Below are 6,000 nucleotides of genomic sequence, written 5' to 3'. Positions count from 1 at the left end.
GAATGATGTAGACCAGTGGTCCCCAACTAGTGGCTCGTGAGTAACATGTTGCTCTCTGACCCCTTGAATGTTGCTCCCAGTGGCCTGAAAGCAGGAGCTTATTTTTGAATTCCAGGTTTGGAGGCAAGTTTTGGCTGTATAAAAAACAGATGTACTGCCAAACAGAGTCTCCTGTAGGCTGCCAGGCTTCATAGAGACTACCAAATGGTATAGTGTATAGCCCTGTGTATAGCCCTGTGTATAACCCTGTATATTGCCTGTGTATAGCCAGTGTATAACCCTGTATATTGCCTGTGTATAGCCAGGGTATAACCTTATATATAGCCAGTGTATATCCCTGTATATTGCCTGTGTATAGCCAGTGTATAACCCTGTATATTGCCTGTGTATAGCCAGGGTATAACCTTATATATAGCCAGTGTATATCCCTGTATATTGCCTGTGTATAGCCAGTGTATAGTCCTGTATATTGCCTGTGTATAGCCAGTGTATATCCCTGTATATTGCCTGTGTATAGCCAGTGTATATCCCTGTATATTGCCTGTGTATAGCCAGTGTATAGTCCTGTATATTGCCTTGTATAGCCCTGTGTATAGTCCTGTATATAGACTTGTATAAACCTGTATATACTGTATAGCCTGTGTATTAGCTGCATTATTCACTTAAGGAGTAAAAGCTTTTATTTTGTGTCATTTACATCAGACTTGGCAATTAACTTGACATATATGGATTGTAGACGATGTTGTTGAGTTGTGTGTGTTACACAATGTTCTCTGCTCCACACGGAATTCACCAACATTTGTGTGAAACACTCACAGGCTTTTATTCTCTTCCCTCTGTCGTTATAAGAAATTCCTTGTGTGGAACCTCATCCCCTTTTGTCACATAATTGTCTGACTTGTCTAAACAAACTCTATCAATTATATATATATATATATATAGCAGCTACTTAGTGCAATTATAGGCATCAGCCAGGCTGCTCTGTTATATGGAGTGATAATTACCTCTAGTTTGTGTCCCCACTCCCGAAATATGTACTTTATACTTGTACTACTTGTGCTGGGGTCTGGGGAAAGCAACCATTGTCCTCTATTTCTCTCTGTTACCCCAACTGTTACTATAGGCACCATCTCTCCCTACTATACCTGCTATCCCACAGTCACACTCCCTTCCCAGAGACTATTATCCACTGTTACTATAGGCACCATCTCTCCCTACTATACCTGCTATCCCACAGTCACACTCCCTTCCCAGAGACTATTATCCCATTGTTACTATAGACACCATCTCTCCCTACTATACCTGCTATCCCACAGTCACACTCCCTTCCCAGAGACTATTATCCACTGTTACTATAGACACCATCTCTCCCTACTATACCTGCTATCCCACAGTCACACTCCCTTCCCAGAGACTATTATCCACTGTTACTATAGACACCATCTCTCCCTACTATACCTGCTATCCCACAGTCACACTCCCTTCCCAGAGACTATTATCCCACTGTTACTATAGACACCATCTCTCCCTACTATACCTGCTATCCCACAGTCACACTCCCTTCCCAGAGACTATTATCCCACTGTTACTATAGACACCATCTCTCCCTACTATACCTGCTATCCCACAGTCACACTCCCTTCCCAGAGACTATTATCCACTGTTACTATAGACACCATCTCTCCCTACTATACCTGCTATCCCACAGTCACACTCCTTCCCAGAGACTATTATCCCACTGTTACTATAGACACCATCTCTCCCTACTATACCTGCTATCCCACAGTCACACTCTCTTCCCAGAGACTATTATCCACTGTTACTATAGGCACCATCTCTCCCTACTATACCTGCTATCCCACAGTCACACTCCCTTCCCAGAGACTATTATCCACTGTTACTATAGGCACCATCTCTCCCTACTATACCTGCTATCTCACAGTCACACTCCCTTCCCAGAGACTATTATCCACTGTTACTATAGACACCATCTCTCCCTACTATACCTGCTATCCCACAGTCACACTCCCTTCCCAGAGACTATTATCCACTGTTACTATAGGCACCATCTCTCCCTACTATACCTGTTATCCCACAGTCACACTCTCTTCCCAGAGACTATTATCCACTGTTACTATAGACACATCTCTCCCTACTATACCTGCTATCTCACAGTCACACTCCCTTCCCAGAGACTATTATCCCACTGTTACTATAGGCACCATCTCTCCCTACTATACCTGCTATCCCACAGTCATACTCCCTTCCAGAGACTATTATCCCACTGTTACTATAGGCACATCTTCACCTACTATACCTGCTATCTCACAGTCACACTCCCTTCCCAGAGACTATTATCCACTGTTACTATAGACACCATCTCTCCCCTACTATACCTGCTATCCCACAGTCACACTCCCTTCCCAGAGACTATTATCCACTGTTACTATAGACACCATCTCTCCCTACTAACCTGCTATCCCACAGTCACACTCCCTTCCCAGAGACTATTATCCACTGTTACTATAGACACCATCTCTCCCTACTATACCTGCTATCCCACAGTCACACTCCCTTCCCAGAGACTATTATCCACTGTTACTATAGACACCATCTCTCCCTACTATACCTGCTTTCCCACAGTCACACTCCCTTTCCAGAGACTATTATCCACTGTTACTATAGGCACCATCTCTCCCTACTATACCTGCTATCCCACAGTCACACTCCCTTCCCAGAAACTATTATCCCACTGTTACTATAGGCACCATCTCTCCCTACTATACCTGCTATCCCACAGTCACACTCCCTTCCCAGAGACTATTATCCCACTGTTACTATAGGACACCATCTTTCCCTACTATACCTGCTATCCCACAGTCACACTCCCTTCCCAGAGGACTATTATCCACTGTTACTATAGACACCATCTTCCCTACTATACCTGCTATCCCACAGTCACACTCCCTTCCCAGAGACTATTATCCACTGTTACTATAGACACCATCTCTCCCTACTATACCTGCTTTCCCCACAGTCACACTCCCTTTCCAGAGACTATTATCCACTGTTACTATAGCACCATCTCTCCCTACTATACCTGCTATCCCACAGTCACACTCCCTTCCCAGAGAAACTATTATCCACTGTTACTATAGGCACCATCTCTCCCTACTATACCTGCTATCCCACAGTCACACTCCCTTCCAGAGACTATTATCCCACTGTTACTATAGACACCATCTTTCCCTACTATACCTGCTATCGCCACAGTCACACTCCCTTCCCAGAGACTATTATCCACTGTTTACTATAGACACCATCTCTCCCTACTATACCTGCTTTCCCACAGTCACACTCCCCTTTCCAGAGACCTATTATCCACTGTTACTATAGGCACCATCTCTCCCTACTATACCTGCTATCCCACAGTCACACTCCCTTCCCAGAAACTATTATCCCACTGTTACTATAGGCACCATCTCTTCCCTACTATACCTGCTATCCCACAGTCACACTCCCTTCCCAGAGACTATTATCCCACTGTTACTATAGACACCATCTTTCCCTACTATACCTGCTATCCCACAGTCACACTCCCTTCCCAGAGACTATTATCCACTGTTACTATAGACACCATCTCTCCCTACTATACCTGCTATCCCACAGTCACACTCCCTTCCCAGAGGACTATTATCCACTGTTACTATAGACACCATCTCTCCCTACTATACCTGCTATCCCACAGTCACACTCCCTTCCCAGAGACTATTATCCACTGTTACTATAGGCACATCTCTCCCTACTATACCTGCTATCCCACAGTCACACTTCCTTCCCAGAGACTATTATCCACTGTTACTATAGACACCATCTCTCCCTACTATACCTGCTATCCCACAGTCACACTCCCTTCCCAGAGACTATTATCCACTGTTACTATAGACACCATCTCTCCCTACTATACCTGCTATCCCACAGTCACACTCCCTTCCCAAAGACTATTATCCACTGTTACTATAGACACCATCTCTCCCTACTATACCTGCTATCCCACAGTTACACTCCCTTCCCAGAGACTATTATCCACTGTTACTATAGATAGACACCATCTCTCCCTACTATACCTGCTATCCCACAGTCACACTCCCTTCCCAGAGACTATTATCCACTGTTACTATAGACACATCTCTCCCTACTATACCTGCTATCCCACAGTCACACTCCCTTCCCAGAGACTATTATCCACTGTTACTATAGACACCATCTCTCCCTACTATACCTGCTATCCCACAGTCACACTCCCTTCCCAGAGACTATTATCCCACTGTTACTATAGGCACCATCTCTCCCTACTATACCTGCTATCCCACAGTCACACTCTCTTCCCAGAGACTATTATCCACTGTTACTATAGACACCATCTCTCCCTACTATACCTGCTATCCCACAGTCACACTCCCTTCCCAGAGACTAGTAAATTCTCATGGAACCTGATACAATGCTTGCTAATGCCCCTATAACAAAGGCACAGTATGTGCACAATAGGAGAAACCTTCATGTATATAAGATGGTTCTATGTAGAAAACATTCAGCCATATATAATGATCATTTGTCAGCTGGGGGCACTGTTTCATTGGAGTCTACAGCACACCTTATGATATCTCCCAGACATGCCAATATATATATACAATGGCCGATATATGCTTCGCCAGAAGTAAGAATGGTCATATGCAGGCTGAGGTTGAATTCAAAGGGCCAAGGAGTTAGAGTAACTATGGACAAACTTCAGCTGGATAGAGAATTGTTAATACTAATGGACAGCTGGACAAACATGAGTAAATGTAAGATTAGTGTAGCTCAAGCCTCTATTGGATGGTATATGTAGTAGTTTAGAGTTGGAGAGCTCACTGAGAATGCAGAGTCTCCCATTAGAAGGGTTTGAGTAGAGAAGGGCGTCAAACTGGTCATGCACTTCTAGAACTTGGATAGAGAAAGAGTGGTCATGCTCAGTATGAAGCTGGACATATATGATGCTGGAGTATGGAAGTTCACATACTGTATATTTGCAGAAGAGGAAAAGTGTAGTATGTGGCTGAAAAGAGTAAGAAGTAAGACAAGTCATAAATAGGATTGGGTTGGACAGTGTATGGATTGAGTCTTCATGCAAAATGGGGCTCAACACTTGATTATGAAGTATAAGCAGCCATGTAAAATTAAGGGACTGAAAAGAGTGTTAAGTAGGAGTAGTCATGAAGGTTGAGGAGACCATAGAGAAAGAGTAATCCTGCATAGGATGGGTACTACCTGAGTACCATTCATGTCAATGGGTCGTTCTCCTACGTTTCAGTATTTCCTATGTGAGAGCATCACAAGTCAATTTGTGCCAAGTGTTAGTGAACTCAATTCTTGAGCAGCAAACAGATGACAAAGTCATTCCTCCATTGAGCATTTCAAGCAAGAACCGTAACCTTTACCTACTGATAGTAAGGGCCCACCCCCAAGGGACATTTCTCTTAATTCTTAATAACCCCAAATGGCTGCACTACTCACAGTACATCATAAAGTTTTATTACATCCCAAAAGTGCTTTGTGTTTCAGCAGAGAATGCTGAGGGCTGTTGCTACTTTCTGGCCGCTTTGAAACCTAAATGGATTCATGATGATAAAAATCAATATTTTCCCTTTCAGATGGGAGATTTTTCCATCTAATCCTTCCATATTTCAGGGATTTCAGCCTTTGTGGACCTTGTTAAGCTCAGAAATGGATGGGGCTTTAAGCACCGAATAACACAAAAGCCCCTGTTTGTTCTGTTAATATGGAGCTTTACTATTCAGCATCTCCATCTCCTACACGTAACCTTGACGGCACCCTACCAGCCCTTCCATACTGTGATCTGAGCAGGGCACCCAGTAACTCTGTGTCTCGGCCCAAACTCTGGGAGCGCGGCCTTTTCAGCTATTTATAGCATGAGAAGAAGTTAATTAGCTCTTTGCATAT

At 43.8% G+C, this 6,000-nt stretch overlaps 1 protein-coding gene across 2 annotated transcripts in view; it reads right to left on the bottom strand.

Moving 5' to 3' along the window:
• Window positions 1–6,000, bottom strand: part of arrb1.S (arrestin beta 1 S homeolog) — an 88,474-nt gene that overhangs the window by 61,875 nt on the left and 20,599 nt on the right.

The sequence above is a fragment of the Xenopus laevis genome, chromosome 2S (assembly GCF_017654675.1).
Source record: "Xenopus laevis strain J_2021 chromosome 2S, Xenopus_laevis_v10.1, whole genome shotgun sequence".
Lineage (NCBI taxonomy): Eukaryota > Metazoa > Chordata > Amphibia > Anura > Pipidae > Xenopus > Xenopus laevis.
The sequence above is the reverse complement of the archived record's forward strand: the minus strand, read 5'-3'. Positions and strand labels throughout refer to the sequence as shown.